The sequence below is a fragment of the Ranitomeya imitator genome, chromosome 3 (assembly GCF_032444005.1).
Source record: "Ranitomeya imitator isolate aRanImi1 chromosome 3, aRanImi1.pri, whole genome shotgun sequence".
Taxonomy (NCBI): Eukaryota; Metazoa; Chordata; class Amphibia; order Anura; family Dendrobatidae; genus Ranitomeya; species Ranitomeya imitator.
The window spans coordinates 727404247-727431023 of record NC_091284.1 but is presented as its reverse complement, the minus strand read 5'-3'; the positions used below and the strand labels follow the sequence as shown (position 1 = coordinate 727431023).

Sequence of the window (26777 nt, the reverse complement as noted above, 5' to 3'; positions counted from 1 at the left end):
AGTGTGCGCGCCGCCCCTCTGCCTGAACAGTCAGTGCAGAGAGACGGGACGCTGAGGAGCAGCGGGCAGCGATGAGAGGTGAGTATGTCATTTTTTTTTCTTTAGTGCAGCAGCAGCAGCATTACATGAGGCACAATGTTATATGGAGCATCTATGGGGCCATAAAGAACTGCATGGATCATTATATGGGGCATCTTATGGGGCCATAAAGAACTGCATGGAGCATTATATGGGGCATCTATGGGACCATAAAGAACTGCATGGAGCATTATAAGGGGCATCTATGTGGCCATAAAGAACTGCATGGAGCATTACATGAGGCACAATGTTATATGGAGCATCTATGGGGCCATAAAGAACTGCATGAATCATTATATGGGGCATCTTATGGGGCCATAAAGAACTGCATGGAACATTATATGGGGCATCTATGGGACCATAAAGAACTGCATAGAGCATTATATGGAGCATCTATGGGGCCATAAAGAACTGCATGGAGCATTATATGGGGCATCTATGTGGCCATAAAGAACTGCATGGAGCATTATATGGGGCATCTATGGGGCCATAAAGAACTGCATGGAGCATTATATGGGGCTCCTGATTCAATATGGATATTCAAAAACACTTAACCTACTGATGTCTCAATAAATTTTACTTTTATTGGTATCTATTTTTATTTTTGACATTTCCCGGTAGCTGCTGCATTTTCCACCCTAGGCTTATACTCGAGTCAATAAGTTTTTGTTGCAAAATTAGGGGGTCGGCTTATACTCGGGACGGCTTATACTCGAGTATATATAGTACTTATTTCATGCAATAAAATGCAATTTAATTTTAAAAACCTAGCAAAAGGTTGCTACTAACATATGACAAAATTTAAAAACGTAATAAAACATAAACACAACGTGTACAGTATGTTATCAAGCAACTTTTTGCTAGGTTTTCAAAATTAAAAATTTAATTAAAAAATTTCAATCCATCCATACCTCTGGATCATCGATGCGTCTGAGTGGAAGTGCCTTATAACCTGGTCTTCTGTTTCTTTGCTCTACCTCTCACTTTGGAACCATTCCCAGAAATCGTCCACAGCAACCTCTCTGGCAGCAAACCATCATCAGGGATCCATATTGGAGACACGTTCCTTTTAGAGTTGTGCCTGTTTGCACAACTCCATGAGGTGAGTTTAATCACTTAAATCACACTTTGATGTTACACTTTTAATATTATGCTTGGATAGCGGTCCCAATTTTCCCTTCTTTTTTCCCAGGATCTTTTAAATTTGAGTATTCAAAAATCATACAATGGGATTTTCTGTTTTCTTCTCTCACAGGTGAATTGTATTAATTAAATATATAGCCCTCTCCATTCTTTTAAGTAGGAAAACTTGGAAAATTGGCAGTGTATCATATACTTACGGTATTTTCCCCAATCTAGAAAGTTTAATGGAAAATTAGAGAGAGGACAACCATGGTGTAGGCTGTGGTTCATAAGGGCTGATAGTGGGGTGTTTATAGCTGATAATGGCAGACAATGTGGGAGTTATAGCTCATTAAGGCAGACCGTGTGGAGGCCACATACCATAGGATGCTTATTTAGGGTAAAGATCATTATATGCAGACGGCATTTTTAATAACACTTGTATTTTTAAGGACACGGTTTGGGTACGTGCTGCAGATACCAGTGAAGAGGGAGGTCTGCAGAGATAACCTGTGAATGTGAAAAGTCATAATGGCATCTAGATAAGATGGAAATGAAAAGAAAGAGATGATTCCAGAGAAGATGTAGTCTATAAGGTACCTGGATGTAAATGTTTATTTGTGATATTGACTGCATCCCATCAGCACTATGGTTCCAATATGGTCTGCAGTCTAATGGCCCATGTGACCGGCACGCGGCCAATCAGAAGCCGCGACGTCATTCTCCTTCACAAAACTGCTAATTCTAGGAATTGAGGACCTGCGAATGACGTCGCGGCCTCTGATTGGTCGCGTGCCGGTCACATGGGCGGCACGCGACCAATCAGAAGCCGGGACGTCATTCACAGGTCCGAAAGGCGCGCTTTTTAAACAAAGAAGCCTCCCGGTTAGCAGCGTGAAGTCCAGGGGCCGCCGGAGAGGTGAGCATATCAATATTTTTTATTTTAATTCTTTATTTTACACATCCCTATGGATCCCAGGGCCTGAAGGAGAGTTTCCTCTCCTTCAGACCCTGGGAACCATGAGAATACCTTCCGATACTTGATGTCCCATTGACTTGTATTGGTATCGGATATCGGTATCGGCGATATCCGATATTTTTCGGGTATCGGCCGATACTATCCGATACCGATACTTTCAAGTATCGGACGGTATCGCTCAACACTAGTGAGGAGGGGTATACATAATAAAAAGAGCTGATTGTGCAGCGGTTTAGTCTATCGGTGGTTACTGCAGGTTGTAGGCTTGTCGGAAGAAGTATGTCTTCAGGTTCTTTTTAAAGGTTTCCACGGTAGGCGAGAGTCTGATAGGTTGTGGTAGAGAGTTCCAGAGTATGGGGGATGCGCGGCAGAAATCTTACATGCGATTGTGGGAGGAGGAGATAAGAGGGCAATATAGAAGAACATCTTGTGAGGATCGAAGGTTGCATGCAGGTAAGTACCTGGAGACGAGGTCATAGATGTATGGAGTAGACAGGTTGTGGATGGCTTTGTATGCCATGGTTAGGGTTTTGAACTGGAGTCTTTGGGTAATGAGGAGCCAGTGAAGGGATTGACAGAGGGGAGAAGCTGGGGAATAGCGGGGGGACAGGTGGATTAGTCGGGCAACAGAGTTTAGAATAGATTGGAGGGCTGTGAGAGTGTTAGAGGGGAGGCCACAGAGCAGGAGGTTACAGTAGTCAAGGCGTGAGATGATGAGGGCATGGACTATGGTTTTTGCAGATTCTTGGTTGAGGAATGTAAGGATCTGGGAAATATTTTTGAGTTGAAGTCGGCAGGAAGTGGAAAGGGCTTGGATATGTGGTTTGAAGGAGAGATCAGTGTCAAGTGTCCCTATTACGGCATCTACTGTGTGGTTCTCTGTGCCCTCTAAACAGTAAAACAACTCTCTAGAAGATATTATTGCTGTCTGCAAGTGCCCTAGAAAACAGTGCCCACATTTTGCTCCCTAGAAAGTAAATGCCTCTGTGTGCCCCTTTGACAGTAACAATAACCTGAGTTCCCCTATAACAATAAGTGCCGACTTAACATTTAATAATGTCTCGACTCGAGTCTCCTCCTTGTACTGATCTCCTCTACAGCGTATAATGCTCTCTTATACATAATATATTGCTCCCTCACTGTATAGTACCCTCACACAGTATACTGACCCCTTAGAAGCCTTCAAACTGTTTGATGGCACCAACAATGTATAATGGCCCCCACACTATCTCCCACACTATATGATGGCCCCCTCGCTGTAATTCCCACACTGTATGATGGCCCCCTAAATAGACTCCATATAGTATAATGCACTCTTCATTGGCCTCTATATAGCATAATGCACTCCCCATATGCTTCTACATACTATAATGCACTTACCATAGGCAGACTCTATATAGTTTGATACACTTCCCACAGACAGACTCTACATAGTTTAATACACTCCTCATAGACAGACTCTATATAGTATAATGCACTCCCCATAGCCCTCCATACAGTATAATGCGCTCTCCATAAAAAAGTAAATAAATACAATACTCTTCTCTCCCCTTGTTCCCCTGCTGCTCCCCCAAGCTCCCACACATCTTAGGACAGTGGGCGCCAAGTAATGATGTCATCATACCCACTGTCAGTGTCTGCGTCAGTGACATCAGATGCAGAGAAGGAATGCCAATACAGTTGAATTTGAAATGACAGGCGGGAAGCCCAGTGCTGGCACTGGCTCACAGGCCCCATAGCGGCCAAGTGGCTGTGCAGGGAGATTGAGTCTCCACCTCTGCCGCAGAATTTAAATGTATGGGCGCGCAGCCCACGCCCATACAGTTAACAGTAGTGTAGCTATGGGTAGGCCACTCAGAGCACAGGGCCCGGTGCGACCGCCCCCTCTTCCCCCCCAAGGTGGACGCAAAACCTATCAAATGTATTCCTTTATCTATAGATATCCTTTTATTTCCCATTATGGTATCTACCAAATGCTGGACACTTTAACCGAAACCAAACAGCCCTATTACAGTTAAGCTACATTAGTTTCCATGACTACTCTTAGGTTTGACATAAAAAATATAAGATGTCAGGGAGAATATCACTATTTATCCGTCGTATTGTGTAAATGATGTGTAAGAAGATGATAAAGATTATCATATGCCTCCCCCCTATTTGGACATTATTCACATGTATTACATGCGGTTCCATAGCGTTTACAAATGTTAATGTGTTCATTTACTGCAATATGAATGTATATGTTGTAGCGTGGCTAAAGGGTGTCTAATCGACGGGAGATATGTGTCACATAGATGGCTTGCCGCTGTGATGTAACCATAGCTACCTATATGTGTTTCAGGACCTGTGGTGATGTCACAACTACATGTATGGTCATGTGATAGGTTCTGGGTGTGGTTAGACATATAAAAGAAAGCCTAATGCTTAACACAGTGGATATGTGTGGAGGTGCTAGCCTCCAGAGTGTGTTAAGGGTCCAGGACTGAGCCTGATGGACTGGACACTTGTTTTTCTTTTCCTGAGCAAAAGGCTATTTGTTTTCTGTTATTTTTGCCATGTGGTTTATGAAGTAATAAACCCTGTGAACTTTAAAAGGAACACGCCTCGTGAGTGTCAGCCGTCGCACCTGAGTGAGTGAAATCCCTACAATTGGTGGTAGACGTGCGGGCAGTGTTCCCAGCGAAGATATAAGTCTATTATTGGATGTCCTGGGTCAAGTCTGTTGTAAGCCAGCAAGCATTGCCGGGAAAAATGGAGGAACTGCTGAAACACTTGGTCCAGTTGCAGTCACAGCAGCAAGAGACCAACAGGCTGTTGCAGTCACAGGAGCAAGAGACCAACAGGCTGTTGATGCAGCAGATACAACAGAGCCAGCAGGAGCAACGGCAGCAGATGCAACAGAACCAGCAGGAGCAACGGCAGCAGATGCAGCTTCTGGCAACCGCCATCCAGGGCAAGATGAGCGCCCCAACCACAGGTCTGGCTGATGACACCCACGTCCGGAAGACGGTAAGACGCGCATTGCAGAAAATGACTCCCGGGGATGATGTTGAGGCCTTCCTGACGGTGTTTGAGAGGGTCGCTGAGAGGGAAAAACTTCCGCCAGAGCAATGGGCAGAGGTATTGGCGCCTTACCTGACGGGGGAACCTCAGAAGGCGTACTATGATTTGACCTTGCAGGATGCCAAGGAATATCACAAATTGAAATCCGAGGTTCTCGCACGTTTGGGGGTGACACTGACTGTTAGGGCACAGCGAGTTCACTGCTGGGCCTATCATCGGGACAAACCGCCTCGCTCCCAAATGTTTGACCTGTTGCACCTGGTCCAGAAATGGCTGCAGCCATAGTCCTCTATGCCTGCACAGATGGTAGAACGGGTGATGATGGATCGGTTTGTGCATTCCCTCCCGAGGTCCATACAGACTTGGGTTGCCCAGGGTGATCCCCAGAATGCCGACGATCTGATCGGACTGGTTGAGAGATACCAAGGGTTGGAAGGCTCCTCCGGGAGGCAACCCATGCCGTACTGGGGGTCCCAGAAGGGAGCTGAGTCCCAAAAAGGGGTGGCGCGTCCAAGGTCACAAAGGGCGGGGGAGGTGGTGCCCAAGGTCCCTACGGGTGATATTATTTGTTGGAGGTGCCACGGGCCAGGACATATAGCTGCCCGTTGTTCCCAGACCACTGAGCAGATGGACTGCAGCATGGGACGCCGTAGTTCATTCTATGCATATCCAGCCTGCAGTGTAAACTCTCCGCCCAACGAGGGGCCTCAAGCGTGTTCTGTAAAGGTGAACGGTTGAGCAGTAACGGCGCTGTTAGACTCGGGGAGCTTAGTGACCCTGGTGACGGCCACTTTCCCTCTCCACCTGCTCCCGGGAAAGAAGGTTGGCGTGCGGTGCATACATGGTGATGCCAAGGACTACCCTATGGCCAGGGTGGATATTGAAACGGCGTGTGGCACTGAGTCCCATGAAGTTGGCGTCGTTCGGGACTTGTTGCACCCTATAATTATTGGTCGAGATTTCTGTTTGTTTTGGGAGTTATGGGGTAAGGGTTCTGACGTCGCTAGCAAGAGTAAGGAACCAATTAACCCTAAAAAGGTATCGCCACACCCAGAGTCAGACAGGTTTCCTTTTTGTGTTCTGGTTGGGGATGAGGAGGAAGTGTCCCCTGCATCTGACATTCTGGAGTTAGAGGTGACCGGTGAAAATTTTGGGACTGCCCAACATAGGGACCCCACTCTAAGGGAAGCCTTTAATAATGTCACAGTTATTGACGGGGTGGTACAGGAGCCAGGGGCGGGCACAAGATTTCCCCATTTTCTAATGAGTGGGGAGTTGTTGTACCGGGTCATAAAAATAAGGGAGGAGTTGGTAGAGCAGTTGGTAGTGCCGGGTCCATATAGACGGAAGGTGTTGGACATGGCCCATTCACACATCTTGGGTGGACACCTAGGGGTGGAAAAAACGCAGGAACGGGTTGAGCAGAGGTTCTATTGGCCTGGGTGTCACCGGGAAATAGTGAACTATTGCAGGTCCTGCCCTACATGTCAGCTAACTGCTCCCACTCCTCATTTCCGGAACCCCCTTGTGCCACTGTCCATTATTGAGGTGCCATTCGAGAGAATTGCCATGGACTTGGTCGGTCCCTTAGTTAAATCAGCCCGGGGCCATCAGTATATATTAGTCATCCTGAATTATGCCACACGCTATCCTGAGGCAATTCCCTTGAGAAATTCTTCCTCAAAGAGTATAGCTCGCGAGTTGGTTCATGTCTTTTCCCGGACAGGTCTGCCGAAGGAGATCCTGACTGACCAGGGGACACCTTTCATGAGCAAGGTGATGAGGGAATTATGCAAAGCCCTGAAAATCTCCCAGTTGAGGACCTCGGTGTACCATACCCAGTCAGATGGCCTTGTTGAGAGATTTAACAAGACACTGAAGAGCATGCTGAGAAAAGCTATAGAGAAAGACGGTAGAGACTGGGATTGTCTCTTACCCTATCTGATGTTTTCCATTCGTGAAGTTCCACAGGCCTCCACAGGGTTCTCACCGTTTGAGCTTCTATATGGCCGACATCTGCGAGGACTCCTGGATATAGCCAAGGAAACCTGGGAAGCCGAAGTCACGCCCCACAGAAGTGTCATTGAGCATGTGGACCTGATGCAGCAGAGGATTGCAAAGGTGATTCCTATCGTGAAAGAACACCTCCTCCAGGCACAAGAAGCTCAGGCCAGAGTCTACAACCGGTCTGCAAGAGTGAGGCAGTTCAATCCGGGAGACCGAGTTCTTGTGTTAATTCCGACGGTGGAAAGCAAGTTCTTGGCCAAATGGCAAGGGCCGTATGAGGTTGTCGAGAAACTTGGTGAAGTAAATTATAAAATTCACCAACCAGGAAGACGGAAACCATTCCAAGTATACCATGTCAACCTCATCAAGCCGTGGCAAGATAGAGAGCCGACAGTAACTCCATCGTTGTTAAGCAACCCAGAAGGTGAGGTTGGAGCGGTTACTATAGCGGAGACGCTATCGAAGACCCAGAAACAGCAGTGTCGGGAGTTACTCCAGAAAAACAGGGACCTGTTTTCTGAGTTGCCTGGGTACACGAAGGTCATAGAGAATGAGGTCCTGACAGAGCCACATGTGCGCGTGAACGTGAAGCCCTATAGAATTCCTGAGGCCCGTCGAGAAGTAGTCTCCAAGGAAGTGGAGCGTATGTTGAAGCTTGGAGTCATTGAGAAATCCAAGAGTGGTTGGTCGAGCCCAATTGTCCTGGTCCCAAAACCTGATGGGGAGTGGAGATTTTGCAACGACTATAGAAAGTTGAATGAGGTCTCCAAGTTCGACGCATATCCCATGCCCCGCGTTGATGAGCTCATCGAAAGGCTTGGGCCCGCCAGGTACATAACCACCTTGGATTTGACGAAGGGGTATTGGCAGATCCCCATGGCACAGGAAGCCAAGGAGAAGACGGTATTTTCAACACCAGATGGATGCTTCCAGTATGTCCGGATGCCATTTGGCCTACAGGGAGCTCCGGCCACCTTCCAAAGGGCTATGGATAGAATCCTTGCACCCCACAAGGCATACGCTGCTGCGTACCTGGATGATATCGTCATCTTTAGCCCGGACTGGGAGAGTCATCTGGAAAAGGTCCAAGCGGTGTTTGATGCTATAAGAGAGGCGGGGTTTACAATAAACCCGAAGAAGTGTGCCTTGGGTAAAGAAGAAGCTAAGTACCTTGGATATATAGTGGGTCATGGAGAAATAAAACCCCAAATCAGTAAAGTTGAGGCAATTCAAACATGGCCAAAACCAGTTTCCAAAAAGCAAGGTAAAGCCTTCCTGGGAATCGTGGGATATTACAGGAGGTTCATCCCAAACTTCGCCACGATGGCTGCGCCTCTGACTGATCTACTAAAAGGGACAAAATCAGTAATGGTTAAATGGTCCGAAGAAACAGAGTTAGCCTTCCAAGAGATGAAAGAGGCTCTGTGTAAGCAACCCGTTCTGATGGCCCCAAACTTCAAGAAAGAGTTTATCCTTCAGACAGATGCCTCAGATGTTGGGGTAGGAGCAGTCCTTTCCCAAGAGCTACATGGGGAGGAGCATCCTGTTCTCTATCTGAGTAGGAAGCTGTCCTCATCTGAAAAGAACTACTCAGTCGTAGAGAAGGAGTGCTTGGCCATAAAGTGGGCGGTGGACACATTACGGTACTATCTGCTGGGACGTAAATTTAGACTGATATCCGACCATGCCCCACTTAGGTGGATGAGGGAAACGAAGGGTAGAAATGCTAGGGTCACCCGTTGGTTCTTAGCCCTGCAGGACTTCTGTTTCCATGTGGAACATAGAGCCAGAAAGCTGCACGGTAATGCTGATGCCCTGTCAAGAATCCCTTGTCTAGTGGGGGAAAGTGCCAAGCCCCACAGCTTTAGGCAGAGGGGGGAGGTATGTAGCGTGGCTAAAGGGTGTCTATTCGACGGGAGATATGTGTCACATAGATGGCTTGCTGCTGTGATGTAACCATAGCTACCTATATGTGTTTCAGGACCTGTGGTGATGTCACAACCACATGTCTGGTCATGTGATAAGTTCTGGGTGTGGTTAGACATATAAAAGAAAGCCTAATGCTTAACACAGTGGATATGTGTGGAGGTGCTAGCCTCCAGAGTGTGTTAAAGGTCCAGGACTGAGCCTGATGGACTGGACACTTGTTTTTCTTTTCCTGAGCAAAAGGCTATTTGTTTTCTGTTATTTTTGCCATGTGGTTTATGAAGTAATAAACCCTGTGAACTTTTAAAGGAACACGCCTCCTGAGTGTCAGCCGTCGCACCTGAGTGAGTGAAATCCCTACAATGTATTATGTACAGAGTAAGGGATTAGAATAGTGAGGGCATACTAGAGATAAGGAATGAGAGTGTAGGATAGTATAGTTAACATTAGGGGTTTTCCAGCTAGGAAGAGTTACAGAGGTGTGTAGTGTAGAGCAGTAGGGTATAGGGCTAGGACTTCCTGGTTAGATGGGAGTTGTGATGCAGCAGCGAACAAGGACAGTCTGATAGCTGTGGAGATAAGGTTGCTTCGGCATGAAGGGGCCCCAGGCTGAGTGGCACGCAGGCGGTCACCAGCTTGAATGGTAGCCATTTTGAAGAGGATTGGGGGCCTATGCTGGGACTAGGAGAAGCTGAGATAGTGAGTCTTTTGCCTCTTCCTTTTGAAGCCAGACAACGAGAATGGTAGGAAGCTGGTTGATCAAAAGGCACACATGGGACAGGGATTGTCCTGTAAGAGTAGTGATTGCCAGGACGGGACAGGGATTGTCCAGGAAGAGCAGTGATTGCTAGGAAGACAAGGAAAACCCTAGGGACAGGGTTTGCATTACAGATGCAGCACAGTTCTTACAAAGTGACATCCCTAAAGTACACCTTTTTGCATACTTTTGCTGGCATTGTGTTACCTAACCCATCAGTGGAAGAGGGGGGAGGTACTTTAGGGGTCCTATTGTGGCGCTCCTGAGGATCCAGTCACCACAGAGGTACTGCATCTCAGCCAGAGGTGTAGTGCCCCAACTCTCTGGTAAGGAGGGGACACTACACAGAACCTAACACTAGCACCCATCACTAGACCTCTCCAGGCCAGGGGGGATTAGGTAGAAGGTGTGGGTGGGGAACGTGGACAAGGGGAGGAGAGAGTTAGTAAGTCAGGCAGTCTGTGGGGAGGAGGAGAGAAGAGCAGACTTGAGAAAGAGTTGGAGCTGGAGATGGGAGCTGTGAGGAGTTCGTCCCAGCATGAGAGAGAGAGAACAGGAGAGAGAAGCTCCCAGGAGAAACAAAGGTGTCCTAGGGGCACGGGAAGTGTGGAAACCACCTATTGGGTCCGCATCCATGCTGACCATTGCCAGGTGGAGGGACCCTGGTCGCAGTAGGCGAACCCGCCCCTGTAAAAGGGGAAAGGTCTTTGAAGGGATAAAGTTTATGTTCGTGACGCCACCTTTGGTATTCAGTCAGGGTGACCGACGCTGCTTTAAGGGGTTTGCTGGGGTGATGTTACGGCAGCTAGATGGTATACCTTCCCACAGGTGAAGTATATCCCCAGGGCTTCCCGGTGTGTAAATGGTGGTATGGTGAGAGGCGCAGAGAAGAACGAGGACACAAGGTTGCAGTCTCTTTACCTTTTACTGAAGACTTCAGCATCCACAGTCCAGAGCACCAGACCACAGGGTAGGCACAGTCCAGCTGGTTTGGAGGCAAGTCCAGAGTTCCCTTGTCCAGGTGGAAATCAATAGCCTTCCCTTGCGCTACAGTGGTGTAGTCCCTTACTGCCTATAGCTTCACATAAGGGTCTCACAGATATGATGTTTCGCTCTCTCTGTCCCCCATATAGGATAGGACAAAACCCGTATGGCTGGTGACTTGAGCCTGTTTATAGGGTCTCTTAGATGACCTGGCTCTGTGGGGTGTCACCATGCCTCCTTGGTGTAGGTGCAGACAGGTAACTTGCAATTAGCTGTCCTGCCAGTCTCTGAAATATGGTGTAGAGGACCCTATTCCCTCGGTGTTCCGGCTACCGGGGTTCTGCGCCTCAGAAGGAGGCAAGCTGTTCGCGGTTGGCCCCTTCTGGTATCCTCTCCTTTGCTTCAACTTCCTTCACACTCGCTGCAATACAATTCTGCCGTCCAATATCTCTTTCCGAGAGCTGCAGCTCTGAGGGCATGCACATCTCTGTTGACCTTCTGTCCTCATCAGACTACTGTCTGGAACTGACTAAGCTCAGCTCAGCCAGCAACTAACTCACTTTCCCTACAGACTACCAGTGTATATATATATATATATATATATATATATATATGGGGAGTGACCTTATAAATTGGAGCAGAAGCTCCCCCTTGTGACCTGGAGTGTGAATGTGTTGCATGTTTGTGATACCTGGATGCAGTTATCTTTTCTTGCCTCCAAACGTAGCATCACTCTCACCAAAAGGAAAGCAATACCACTGCGACGACCAGGACCGTGGGGCGCCGCACTAACAATGTAATTAGTATTATAACACCATCACTGCCATACCTTTACTTTATATTCCAAAATCGTGCTGACTGGTTCTCTTTAAATATATGCAAACATGATGCTTCTGCAGACTGCATTGTAGTCCCATCTGCTGACACCAGTGACCGAAGGTAGCCTCGATGACATCACCGCCAATCACTGACGCTGCGCTCGCTCAGGTGAGGGATATTGTTGTTTTTCATTTTAGTTTTATTACAGCAAAATGAGGGCTTTGGTGGAATAGGTGTTAGGTGAGTATAACTGTGTTTGTTATTTTTAAATAAAAAAGGAAAATTATGTTTAGTCTTATTTCTAATAAAGGACTTTATTCTGGTTGTGTCTTTATTTACCATTATAACTATAAAATTAGTAATGGATAGGTGTTGTGAATTCTGTGGCAAAGCTCCCTCCTGTGGTCACAAGTGGTACTACGGCTGATTCTCTCTGTGAGCTTCTGTTGGTGGAGGGAAGTGGTACTGCGGCTTCTGAGTTTCCTCCTTCAGGTGATCTGGTGAGGTCGTTAGGTGCTTCTCTACTTAACTCCACCTAATGCTTTGATCCTGGCTTCCTGTCAATGTTCCAGTGTTGGACTTGCTTTTCCGTGGATCATTCCTGTGGCCTGCTGCTCTGCATAGCTAAGTTCTTCTTTGCTATTTGTTTGCTATTTTTTCTGTCCAGCTTGTCTAATTTTTTGCTGGAAGCTCTGGGACGCAAAGGGTGTACCTCCGTGCCGTTAGTTCGGTACGGAGGGTCTTTTTGCCCCCTTTGCGTGGTTTTCTTTAGGGTTTTGTGTAGACCGCAAAGTTACCTTTTCTGTCCTCGCTCTGTTAAGAAAGTCGGGCCTCACTTTGCTGAATCTATTTCATCTCTACGTTTGTCTTTTCATCTTAACTCACAGTCATTATATGTGGGGGGCTGCCTTTTCCTTTGGGGTATTTCTTTGAGGCAAGGTAGGCTTATTTTCTATCTTCAGGCTAGTTAGTTTCTCAGGCTGTGCCGAGTTGCATAGGCAGAGTTAGGCGCAATCCACGGCTGCCTCTAGTGTTGTTTGGAGAGGATTAGGGATTGCGGTCTGCAGAGTTCCCACGTCTCAGAGCTCGTTCTATGATTTTGTGTTATTGTCAGATCACTGTATGTGCTCTGACCGCTATGTCCATTGTGGTACTGAATTGCCTTTCATAACAGTACAGGAAGCCAAAAGTACTAATGATTCTCAATAGAGGGAAAAAAGAAGTTTTGAGACCATTTTTTTTTCTTTGCACTGTGTTTTGCCTTTTTTTTCCCCTAGACATTTGGGTGGTTCAGTACACAGGTGTAGCGATGGAGATTAGAAGTCTGTCTTCATCTGTGGATCAGCTCTCGGCAAGAGTACAAAAGATTCAAGACACTATTGATCAGAAATCTATGTTAGAACCAAGAATTCCTATTCCTGATTTGTTTTTTGGAGATAGAACTAAGTTTCTGAGTTTCAAAAATAATTGTAAATTATTTCTGGCCTTGAAACCTCGCTCCTCTGGTGATCCAGTTCAACAGGTTTTGATTGTTATTTCTTTTTTGCGCGGCGACCCTCAGGACTGGGCATTTTCTCTTGCGCCAGGAGATCCTGCATTGAGTAATATCGATGCGTTTTTCCTGGCGCTCGGATTGCTGTACGATGAACCTAATTCAGTGGATCAGGCAGAGAAAAATTTGCTGGCTCTTTGTCAGGGTCAGGATGAGATAGAGGTATATTGTCAGAAATTTAGAAAGTGGTCCGTGCTCACTCAATGGAATGAATCTGCGCTGGCAGCTATGTTCAGAAAGGGTCTCTCTGAAGCCCTTAAGGATGTCATGGTGGGATTTCCTATGCCTGCTGGTTTGAATGAGTCTGTCTTTGGCCATTCAGATCGGTCGACGCTTGCGTGAGCGTAAATCTGTGCACCATTTGGCGGTATTACCTGAGCCTAAACCTGAGCCTATGCAGTGCGATAGGACTTTGACCAGAGTTGAACGGCAAGAACACAGACGTCTGAATGGGCTGTGTTTCTACTGTGGTGATTCCACTCATGCTATCTCTGATTGTCCTAAGTGCACTAAGCGGTTGGCTAGGTCTGCCACCATTGGTACGGTACAGTCAAAATTTCTTCTGTCTGTTACCTTGATCTGCTCTTTGTCATCGTATTCTGTCATGGCATTTGTGGATTCAGGCGCTGCCCTGAATTTGATGGACTTGGAGTATGCTAAGCGTTGTGGGTTTCTCTTAGAGCCCTTGCAGTGTCCTATTCCATTGAGAAGAATTGATGCCACGCCTTTGGCCAAGAATAAGCCTCAATACTGGACCCAGCTGACCATGTGCATGGCTCCTGCACATCAGGAGGTTATTCGCTTTCTGGTGTTGCATAATCTGCATGATGTGGTCGTGTTGGGGTTGCCATGGCTACAAGCCCATAATCCAGTATTAGATTGGAAATCCATGTCGGTGTCCAGCTGGGGTTGTCAGGGGGTACATGGTGATGTTCCATTTCTGTCAATTTCGTCATCCACCCCTTCTGAGGTTCCAGAGTTCTTGTCTGATTACTGGGATGTATTTGATGAGCCCAAGTCCGATGCCCTACCTCCGCATAGGGATTGTGATTGTGCTATCAATTTGATTCCTGGTAGTAAATTCCCAAAAGGTCGACTGTTTAATTTATCCGTGCCTGAGCACGCCGCTATGCGCAGTTATGTGAAGGAATCCCTGGAGAAGGGGCATATTCACCCGTCATCGTCACCATTAGGAGCAGGGTTCTTTTTTGTAGCCAAGAAGGATGGTTCGCTGAGACCTTGTATAGATTACCGCCTTCTAAATAAGATCACGGTTAAATTTCAGTACCCCTTGCCATTGTTATCTGATTTGTTTGCTCGGATTAAGGGGGCTAGTTGGTTCACCAAGATAGATCTTCGTGGTGCGTATAATCTGGTGCGAATCAGGCGAGGAGATGAATGGAAAACTGCATTTAATACGCCCGAGGGTCATTTTGAGTATCTAGTGATGCCATTCGGACTTGCCAATGCTCCATAACTGTTTCAGTCCTTTATGCATGACATCTTCCGAGAGTACCTGGATAAATTCCTGATTATGTACTTGGATGACATTTTGATCTTCTCGGATGATTGGGAGTCTCATGTGAAGCAGGTCAGAACAGTTTTTCAGGTCCTGTGTGCTAATTCTTTGTTTGTGAAGGGATCAAAGTGTCTCTTTGGTGTGCAGAAGGTTTCATTTTTGGGGTTCATCTTTTCCCCTTCTACTATCGAGATGGATCCTGTTAAGGTCCAAGCCATCCATGATTGGACTCAGCCGACATCTCTGAAAAGTCTGCAAAAGTTCCTGGGCTTTGCTAATTTTTATCGTCGCTTCATCTGCAATTTTTCTAGTATTGCCAAACCATTGACCGATTTGACCAAGAAGGGTGCTGATTTGGTCAATTGGTCTTCTGCTGCTGTGGAAGCTTTTCAAGAGTTGAAGCGTCGTTTTTCTTCTGCCCCTGTGTTGTGTCAACCAGATGTTTCTCTTCCGTTCCAGGTCGAGGTTGATGCTTCTGAGATTGGAGCAGGGGCTGTTTTGTCGCAGAGAGGTTCTGATTGCTCAGTGATGAAACCATGCGCTTTTTTTTCCAGGAAGTTTTCGCCTGCTGAGCGAAATTATGATGTGGGCAACCGAGAGTTGCTGGCCATGAAGTGGGCATTCGAGGAGTGGCGTCATTGGCTTGAAGGAGCTAAGCATCGCGTGGTGGTATTGACTGATCATAAGAACTTGACTTATCTCGAGTCTGCTAAGCAGTTGAATCCTAGACAGGCTCGTTGGTCGCTGTTTTTTGCCCGTTTTGACTTTGTGATTTCGTACCTTCCGAGCTCTAAAAATGTGAAGGCGGATGCTCTGTCTAGGAGTTTTGTGCCCGACTCTCCGGGTTTGTCTGAGCCGGCGGGTATCCTCAAGGAAGGAGTAATTGTGTCTGCAATCTCCCCTGATTTGCGGCGGGTGCTGCAAAACTTTCAGGCTAATAAACCTGATCGTTGTCCAGCGGAGAGACTGTTTGTCCCTGATAAGTGGACCAATAAAGTTATCTCTGAGGTTCATTGTTCGGTGTTGGCTGGTCATCCTGGAATCTTTGGTACCAGAGAGTTAGTGGCTAGATCCTTTTGGTGGCCGTCTCTGTCGCGGGATGTGCGTACTTTTGTGCAGTCCTGTGGGATTTGTGCTCGGGCTAAGCCCTGCTGTTCTCGTGCCAGTGGGTTGCTTTTGCACTTGCCGGTCCCGAAGAGGCCTTGGACACATATCTCTATGGATTTTATTTCTGATCTTCCCGTTTCTCAAAAGATGTCAGTCATTTGGGTGGTCTGTGATCGCTTTTCTAAGATGGTCCATTTGGTACCCTTGTCTAAGTTGCCTTCCTCCTCTGATTTGGTGCCATTGTTCTTCCAGCATGTGGTTCGTTTACATGGCATTCCAGAGAATATCGTTTCTGACAGAGGTTCCCAGTTTGTTTCAAGGTTTTGGCGAGCCTTTTGTGGTAGGATGGGCATTGACTTGTCTTTTTCCTCAGCTTTCCATCCTCAGACTAATGGCCAGCCCGAACGAACCAATCAGACCTTGGAAACATATCTGAGATGCTTTGTTTCTGCCGATCAGGATGACTGGGTGTCCTTTTTGCCTTTGGCTGAGTTCGCCCTTAATAATCGGGCCAGCTCGGCTACCTTGGTTTCGCCATTTTTCTGCAATTCTGGGTTCCATCCTCGTTTCTCTTCAGGATAGGTTGAGTCTTCGGACTGTCCTGGTGTGGATACTGTGGTGGACAGGTTGCAGCAGATTTGGACTCATGTAGTGGACAATTTGACCTTGTCCCAGGAAAAGGCTCAACGTTTCGCTAATCGCAGACGCCGTGTGGGTCCCCGACTTCGTGTTGGGGATCTGGTTTGGTTATCTTCTCGTCATATTCCTATGAAGGTTTCCTCTCCTAAGTTTAAACCTCGTTTCATTGGTCCGTATAGGATTTCTGAGGTTCTTAATCCTGTGTCTTTTCGTCTGACCCTTCCAGATTCTTTTTCCATACATAACGTATTCCATAGGTCATTGTTGCGGAGATACGTGGCACCTATGGTTCCATCTGTTGATCCTCCTGCCCCGGTTTTGGTGGAGGGGGAATTGGAGTATATTGTGGAGAAGATTTTGGATTCTCGTGTTTCTAGACAGAAACTCCAGTATCTGGTTAAATGGAAGGGTTATGCTCAGGAAGATAATTCCTGGGTTTTTGCCTCTGATGTCCATGGTCCCGATCTTGTTCGTGCCTTTCATGTGGCTCATCCTGGTCGGCCTGGGGGCTCTGGTGAGGGTTCGGTGACCCCTCCTCAAGGGGGGGGTACTGTTGTGAATTCTGTGGCAAAGCTCCCTCCTGTGGTCACAAGTGGTACTTCGGCTGATTCTCTCTGTGAGCTTCTGCTGGTGGAGGGAAGTGGTACTGCGGCTTCTGAGTTTCCTCCTTCAGGTGATCTGGTGAGGTCGTTAGGTGCTTCTCTACTTAACTCCACCTAATGCTTTGATCCTGGCTTCCTGTCAATGTTCCAGTGTTGGACTTGCTTTTCCCTGGATCATTCCTGTGGCCTGCTGCTCTGCATAGCTAAGTTCTTCTTTGCTATTTGTTTGCTATTTTTTCTGTCCAGCTTGTCTAATTTTTTGCTGGAAGCTCTGGGATGCAAAGGGTGTACCTCCGTGCCGTTAGTTCGGTACGGAGGGTCTTTTTGCCCCCTTTGCGTGGTTTTCTTTAGGCTTTGTGTAGACCGCAAAGTTACCTTTTCTGTCCACGCTCTGTTAAGAAAGTTGGGCCTCACTTTGCTAAATCTATTTCATCTCTACGTTTGTCTTTTCATCTTAACTCACAGTCATTATATGTGGGGGGCTGCCTTTTCCTTTGGGGTATTTCTCTGAGGCAAGGTAGGCTAATTTTCTATCTTCAGGCTAGTTAGCTTCTCAGGCTGTGCCGAGTTGCATAGGCAGAGTTAGGCGCAATCCACGGCTGCCTCTAGTGTTGTTTGGAGAGGATTAGGGATTGTGGTCTGCAGAGTTCCCACGTCTCAGAGCTCGTTCTATGATTTTGGGTTATTGTCAGATCACTGTATGTGCTCTGACCGCTATGTCCATTGTGGTACTGAATTGCCTTTCATAACAGATAGGTGTCTTTTAGACATCTCCCCATTAGTAATCTGTGGGCTTGATGTCACCGGACAAAACAAAGGTGAAATCAACCCCACAAATATGAACCCCACTTGCCACCCCTACAGGGTAAGTGGGAAAAGCCAGACGAAGCGCCAGAATAGGGCATATAACAGATGTGCCTTTTCTGGGTGGCTGCGGACTGCTATTTTTAGGCTGAGGTGGGCCCAATATCTATGGCCCCTTACCAGCCTGAGAATACCAGCCTCCAGCCATCTGCTTTAGCAAGGCTGGTTGTCAAAAATGGGGGGAGCTCATGCCGCTTTTTAAAATTATTTAGTTAAATAATTAAAAAATACAGCATGGGGAGTGGGACCCCTCTATTCTTGATAACCAGCCTTGATGAAGCTGACAGCTGAGGGTTGCAGCCCCTAGCTGTGAGTTTTGCCTGGCAGCTTATCAAAAATACAGGGGAACCCATGCAGGTTTTTTTTTATTGTATATTTATAGCGCAGGAGCGGCTGATGAAGGTATAACACTCGTCCCAGTGTTAATCTATGGGGCAGTTCACATCAGCGTTTATTTTCTCAGCTGTATTCGGCATGTGTGTAAAATCGCAGCATGCTGCGATTGTCACTGAGACTCGGCTGAGACTTGCCAATGCAAGCCTATGGGTGTGAGAAAAAAATCGCACAGCACTCGGACCATGCGAGTGCTGACTGAATTTTACGCACCGATGTCCTTTGAAAAGCTGGCAATTCATGTGCCGTGTACAGTAAAATCACACTGAGAGGTTACAATAGATAGAATAGATATATTGGCACACACATTTATATATGTATATAGATTACATAGAGTTACATATAGTAAATATAAATAGAATAGGTACATATACAGATGTCAGTAACAAATAAAATTAGCACAGTGTGCGTGCAGCTTAATAAAAGATTATTTTTCTGAAAAAAATGGCACGGGCTCTCCCACAACCAGCAGAGGGAAAGCCGAAGGCTGATGTGTATAGCCTAGGAAGGGGGTAATGCCCATGGAGCTTCCCTGGCTGTTAATATAGCTCACAGCTGTATACAATGATATAGGGTCCTTTATAATTTATAACCAGCAAAGGCTATGCAGACAGCTGCAGGCTGATATTAATAATAAATAATATAATAATAATTTTATTTATATAGCGCCAACATATTCCGCAGCGCTTTACAAATTATAGAGGGGACTTGTACAGACAATAGACATTACAGCATAACAGAAATCACAGTTCAAAATAGATACCAGGAGGAATGAGGGCCCTGCTCGCAAGCTTACAAACTACAGGTCCTTCTCAAAAAATTAGCATATAGTGTTAAATTTCATTATTTACCATAATGTAATGATTATAATTAAACTTTCATATATTATAGATTCATTATCCACCAACTGAAATTTGTCAGGTCTTTTATTGTTTTAATACTGATGATTTTGGCATACAACTCCTGATAACCCAAAAAACCTGTCTCAATAAATTAGCATATCAAGAAAAGGTTCTCTAAACGACCTATTACCCTAATCTTCTGAATCAACTAATTAACTCTAAACACATGCAAAAGATACCTGAGGCTTTTATAAACTCCCTGCCTGGTTCATTACTCAAAACCCCCATCATGGGTAAGACTAGCGACCTGACAGATGTCAAGAAGGCCATCATTGACACCCTCAAGCAAGAGGGTAAGACCCAGAAAGAAATTTCTCAACAAATAGGCTGTTCCCAGAGTGCTGTATCAAGGCACCTCAATGGTAAGTCCGTTGGAAGGAAACAATGTGGCAGAAAACGCTGTACAACGAGAAGAGGAGACCGGACCCTGAGGAAGATTGTGGAGAAGGACCGATTCCAGACCTTGGGGAACCTGAGGAAGCAGTGGACTGAGTCTGGTGTGGAAACATCCAGAGCCACCGTGCACAGGCGTGTGCAGGAAATGGGCTACAGGTGCCGCATTCCCCAGGTAAAGCCACTTTTGAACCATAAACAGCGGCAGAGGCGCCTGACCTGGGCTACAGAGAAGCAGCACTGGACTGTTGCTAAGTGGTCCCAAGTACTTTTTTCTGATGAAAGCAAATTTTGCATGTCATTCGGAAATCAAGGTGCCAGAGTCTGGAGGAAGACTGGGGAGAAGGAAATGCCAAAATGCCTGAAGTCCAGTGTCAAGTACCCACAGTCAGTGATGGTGTGGGGTGCCATGTCAGCTGCTGGTGTTGGTCCACTGTGTTTCATCAAGGGCAGGGTCAATGCAGCTAGCTATCAGGAGATTTTGGAGCACTTCATGCTTCCATCGGCTGAAATGCTTTATGGAGATGAAGATTTCATTTTTCAGCACGACCTGGCACCTGCTCACAGTGCCAAAACCACTGGTAAATGGTTTACTGACCATGGTATTACTGTGCTCAATTGGCCTGCCAACTCTCCTGACCTGAACCCCATAGAGAATCTGTGGGATATTGTGAAGAGAAAGTTGAGAGACGCAAGACCCAACACTCTGGATGAGCTTAAGGCCGCTATTTAAGCATCCTGGGCCTCCATAACATCTCAGCAGTGTCACAGGCTGATTGCCTCCATGCCACGCCGCATTGAAGCAGTCATTTCTGCCAAAGGATTCCCGACCAAGTATTGAGTGCATAACTGAACATTATTATTTGATGTTTTTTTTGTTTGTTATTAAAAAACACTTTTATTTGATTGGATGGGTGAAATATGCTAATTTATTGAGACAGGTTTTTTGGGTTATCAGGAGTTGTATGCCAAAATCATCAGTATTAAAACAATAAAAGACCTGACAAATTTCAGTTGGTGGATAATGAATCTATAATATATGAAAGTTTAATTGTAATCATTACATTATGGTAAATAATGAAATTTAACACTATATGCTAATTTTTTGAGAAGGACCTGTATGAGGAAAAGAGGAGACACGAGAGGTGGAATAGCCTAGAAGGGGCCATAGATGCTGCCCCCCAGGCTAAAAACATCATCTCTCAGCCTCCCCAGAAAAGGCACATCTCTAAGATGCACAAATTCTGGCACTTAGCCTCGCTTTTCCCACTTTCCCTGTAGTAGTGGCAAGTGTGGTGATAGTTGGGGAGACACCCCAGAAAAAAAGTCCTTTAATTGAAAGGCACAGGCTCCTTTAACCCCTTTACCCCCAAGGGTGGTTTGCACATTAATGACCGGGCCAATTTACAATTCTGACCACTGTCCCTTTATGAGGTTATAACTCTGGAATGCTTCAACGGATCCTGGTGATTCTGACATTGTTTTCTTGTGACATATTATACTTCATGATAGTGATACAATTTATTTGATATTACTTGTGTTTATTTGTGAAAAAAATGGAAATTTGGTGAAAATTTTGAAAATTTTGCATTTTTCCAACTTTGAATTTTTATGCCCTTAAATCACAGAGATATGTTACACAAAATACTTAATAAGTAACATTTTCCACATGTCTACTTTACATCAGCACAATTTTGGAACCAAACTGTTTTTCTGTTAGGGAGTTATAAGGGTTTAAAGTTGACCAGCGATTTCTCATTTTTACAACACCATTTTGTTTAGGGACCACATCACATTTGAAGTCGCTTTGATGGGTCTATATGATAGAAAATACTAAAAAGTGACACCATTCTACAAATTGCACCCCTCAAGGTGCTCAAAACCACATTTAAGAAATTTATTAACCCTGCAGGTTTCACAGGAATTTTTGGAATGTTTAAAAAAAATGAACAGTTGACTTTTTTCACAAAAAAATAAATTTAGATCCAATTTGTTTTATTTTACCAAGAGTCACAGGAGAAATTGGACCACAAAAGTTGTTGTACGATTTGTCCTGAGTACGCAGATACCCCATATGTGGGGGTAAACCACGGTTTGAGCGCACGGCAGAGCTTGGAAAGGAAGGAGCGCCATTTGACTTTTCAATGCAAAATTGGCTGGCATTCAGATAGGATGCCATGTCATGTTTGAAGAGCCCTTGATGTGCCTAAACACTGGAAACCCCCACACGTGACCCCATTATGGAAACTAGGCCTCCTAAGGAACTTATTGAGATGTGTAGTGAGCACTTTGAACCCCCAAGTGCTTCACAGAAGTTTATAATGTAGAGTCGTAAAAATAAAAAATCATACTTTTTTCACAAAAATGATCTTCTTGCCCCCAATTTTTTATTTTCTTAAGGGTATCAGGAGAAATTGGATCCCAAACGTTGTTGTGCAATTTGTCCTGAGTATGCTGATACCCCATATGTTGGGGTAAACCACTGTTTGGGCGCATGGCAGAGCTTGGAAGGGAAGGAGCCCCGTTTGACTTTTTCAACGCAGAATTGGCTGGAATTGAGATCAGATGCCATGTCACGTTTGGAGAGCCCCTGATGTGCTTAAACAGTGGAAACCCCCCACAAGTGACCCATTTTAGAAACTAGACCACCTAAGGAACTTATCTAAATGTGTGGTATGCACTTTGAACCCCCAATTGTTTCACTAAAGTTTATAATGTAGAGCTGTAAAAATTAAAAAATTAATTTTTTTTCAACAAAAATGATCTTTTAGCCCCCAATTTTGTATTTTCCCAAGGGCATCTGGAGAAATTGGACCACAAAAGTTGTTGTCCAATTTGTCCTGAGTATGCTGATACCCCATATGTGGGAGAAAACTACTGTTTGTGCACACGTCGGGGCTCGGAAGGGAAGAAGTGGCATTTTGGAATGCAAACTTTGATGGAATGGTCTGTGGGCGTCATGTTGCGTTTGCAGAGCCTGTGATGTACCTAAACAGTAGAGACTCTCCACAAGTGGCCCCATATTGGAAACTAGACCCCCAAGGAATTTATCTAGATGTGTTGTGAGAACTTTGAACCCCCAAGTGTTTCACTAAAGTTTATAACTCAGAGCTTTGAAAATAAAAAATCATTTTTTTCCCACAATAATGATCTTTTAGCCCCCAAATTTTTATTTTCCCAAGGGTAACAGGAGACATTGGACAGCAAAAGTTGTTGTCCAATTTGTCCTCAGTACGCTGATACCCCATATGTGGGGGTAATCCTCTGTTTGGGCACACGGCAGAGCACGGAAGGGAAGGAGCACCATTTTACTTTGTCAACTCAGAATTGGATGGAATTGAGATCGGACGTCATGTTGCGTTTGCAGAGCCTCTGATGTGCCTAAACAGTGGAAAGCCCCCAAATCTAACTCCAACCCTAACCCTAACACACCCCTAACCCTAATCCCAACCCTAACCACACCCCTAACCCCAACACGCCCTTAACCCCAACACACCCCTAACCATAATCCCAACCCTAACAATAACCACACCCCTAACCCGAACACACCCTAACCCTAATCCCAACCCCAATACACCCTTAACCCCAACACACACCTAACCCTAATCCCAATCCTAATCATAACCCTAACCACACCCCTAATCCTGACACACCCCGAACCCAACCATAAACGTAATCCAAACCCTAACCCCAACTCTAGCCCCAACCCTAACCCTAACTTTAGCCCCAACTCTAACCCTAACTTTAGCCCTAACCCTAACCCTATTTTAGCCCCAACCCTAACCCTAATAATAATTCTAATGGGAAAATGGAAATAAATAATTTTTTTAATTTTATTATTTTTCCCTAACTAAGGGGGTGATAAAGTGGGGTTTGATTTACTATTTATAGCAGGTTTTATAGCTGGTTTTTGTTTGGCAGCTGTCACACACTAAGAGACACTTTTTATTGCAAAAAATAGTTTTTGCATCACTACATTTTGAGAGCTATAATTTTTCCATATTTTGGTCCACAGAGTCATATGAGGTCTTGTTTTTTTGCGGGACGAGTTGACGTTTTTATTGGTACTATTTTCGGGCATATGACATTTTTTGATCACTTTTTATTCTGATTTTTGTTAGGCAGAATGAACAAAAACCGGCAATTCATGAATTTCTTTGGGGGGGCGTTTATATTGTTCCGCGTTTGGTAAAATGTATAAAGCAGTTTTATTCATCGGGTCACTATGATTACAGCGATACTTCATTTATATCTTTTTTATGTTTTGTTGCTTTTATACAATAAAAACTATTTTATATAAAAAATAATTATTTTTGCATCGCTTTATTCTGAGGGCTATAAATTTTTTATTTTTTGTTGATGGCGCTGTATGGTGGCTCGTTTTTTGCAGGATAAGATGATGTTTTCAGCTGTACCATTTTTATTTACATCCGTCTTTTTGATCATGTGTTATTCCACTTTTTGTTCGGCGGTATGATGATAAAGCATTGTTTTTTGCCTCATTTTTTTTTTTACGGTGTTCACTGAAGGGGTTAACTAGTGGGGTCGTTACGGATGCAGCGATACTAAATATTTGTACTTTTATTGTTTTTTATATTTACATAAAGAAATGTATTTATTGGAACAATATTTTTTTTCTTGATTTAGGATTTTTTTAAAAATATATTATTACACAGTGTAATTTTTTTTATTTTTACTTTTTTACATTGCCCCAGGGTGGGACATCACTATATATTGTCAGATCGCTGATCTGACACTTTGCACAGCACTGTGTCAGATCAGCGATCTGACAGGCAGTGCAGGAGGCTTGCCGACGCCTGCTCTCAGCACGCGCTGACAGCCCACCTCCCTGCAGTACCTGGAAGGACCCCTGCGGCCATCTTGGATCCAGGGGCCTGCAGGGGAGGAGAACAGAGGAGACGCTCAAAACAATGCGATCACATCACATTGCGTGATGCTTCCCTATGCCGCCGGAATGCTGCGATCTTGTTTGATCGCAGTGTTCCAGGGGTTAAAGTGTCGGGAGCAGTCCGTGACCGCTCCTGGCACATAGTGCCGGATGTCAGCACTCCCCCCATGAGCGCGGCTGATCACATTGGATGTACTATTCCGTCCATGGGAATTAGGGCCCAGGTCACATGGATGAAATAGTACGTCCATTGGTAGAAAGGGGTTAATAATCTTAATTAAACCATACTTACAACCTCACCCATTCCCCCAATGCCCTCATCATCTGCAAAACAGGTTAAAAAAACAACAATATTCCTCACCTTTCCACGGAGATGCTTTTAATCCACTTGTCCCACGATGGGTCTAGTTCTGCGACATCTAGATGGCAGGCTATGATACTATAAAAAGACCCTATAGAGCTGCGTCAATTGGGAATAGGCCGTGGTTATGGGTACTTGCAGTAAATTATATATTATAAGAGACTTGTATTGTGATTACACCCGATGCATTATGGGAGATGTTGTGAATTCTGTGGCAGAGCTCCCTCCTGTGGTCACAAGTTCCGTTGGTGGAGGAAAGTGGTACTGCGGCTTCTGAGTTTCCTTCCTCAGGTGATGTGGTGAAGTCGTTAGGTGCTGCTCTATTTAACTCCACCTAGTGCTTTGATCCTGGCCTCCAGTCAATGTTCTAGTATTGGACCTGTTTCCTCCTGGATCGTTCCTGTGGCCTGCTGCTCTGCATAGCTAAGTTCCTCTTTGCTATTTGTTTGCTGTTTTTTTCTGTCCAGCTTGTCAATTTGTTTTTTTCTGCTTGCTGGAAGCTCTGGGACGCAGAGGGTGTACCTCTGTGCCGTTAGTTCGGTACGGAGGGTCTTTTTGTCCCCTTTGCGTGGTTTTTGTAGGGTTTTGTGTTGACCGCAAAGTTACCATTCCTATCCTCGCTCTGTTCAGAAAGTTGGGCCTCACTTTGCTAAATCTATTTCATCTCTACGTTTGTCTTTTCATCTTAACTCACAGTCATTATATGTGGGGGCTGCCTTTTCCTTTGGGGTATTTCTCTGAGGCAAGGTAGGCTTATTTTCTATCTTCAGGCTAGCTAGTTTCTCAGGCCGTGCCGAGTTGCATAGGGAGCGTTAGGCGCAATCCACGGCTGCCTTTAGTGTGGTTGGAGAGGATTAGGGATTGCGGTCAACAGAGTTCCCACGTCTCAGAGCTCGTTCTTGTTTTTTGGGTTATTGCCAGGTCACTGTATGTGCGCTGACCTCTATGTCCATTGTGGTACTGAATTACCTTTCATAACAGGGAGAATGGGTGTGTTTTGAATGGGGACAGGGATTGGACCTTTTACTTCATGGTGGGATATTTAAACAAGCTCTACACGAGTCCAGACAGGTCTGTCCTCTCATCATGACACCTCATATCCACTGATTAGTTGGCTCTCCATTGTGTGCCTCCTGATGAACCGTATGGACGGGGAAACGCGTCGAGGCTGGAAGCTAAGTTTGGGTAAAAAACTTTGTTTATCTTTTCATCTTTTTCTCTTAATAGCCACGAATTGTATATCTATGTGGGGACGGGAAGAAAAACATTAGACTCGAACAAAGAAGAACCAGGAAAACATACTCAGAAGGGTGGTAAGAACATTTCTAAAACAATCCACAGCAAGGAGATTGGAACAAAACAAAATCCTCTAAACTGCATGCTCGCAAACGCCAGAAGCCTGACAAACAAGATCGAAGAACTAGAAGCAGAAATATCTACAGGTAACTTTGACATAGTGGGAATAACCGAGACATGGTTAGATGAAAGCTATGACTGGGCAGTTAACTTACAGGGTTACAGTCTGTTTAGAAAGGATCGTAAAAATCGGAGAGGAGGAGGGGTTTGTCTCTATGTAAAGTCTTGTCTAAAGTCCACTTTAAGGGAGGATATTAGCGAAGGGAATGAGGATGTCGAGTCCATATGGGTCAAAATTCATGGAGGGAAAAATGGTAACAAAATTCTCATTGGGGTCTGTTACAAACCCCCAAATATAACAGAAATCATGGAAATTCTACTTCTAAAGCAGATAGATGAAGCTGCAACCCATAATGAGGTCCTCGTTATGGGGGACTTTAACTAC

At 45.3% G+C, this 26777-nt stretch overlaps 1 long non-coding RNA gene across 1 annotated transcript in view; it reads left to right on the top strand.

Annotated features, from left to right (window-relative positions):
- LOC138672310 (uncharacterized) overlaps positions 1-26529 on the top strand; it is a 34706-nt gene extending 8177 nt beyond the window's left edge. The window contains exons 2-4 of the long non-coding RNA XR_011319703.1: positions 1080-1180; positions 1653-1796; positions 26204-26529. This is a non-coding gene — a long non-coding RNA (uncharacterized lncRNA). The remainder of the gene's footprint in view (positions 1-1079; positions 1181-1652; positions 1797-26203) is intronic.
- The last annotated feature ends 248 nt before the right edge of the window (positions 26530-26777 follow it).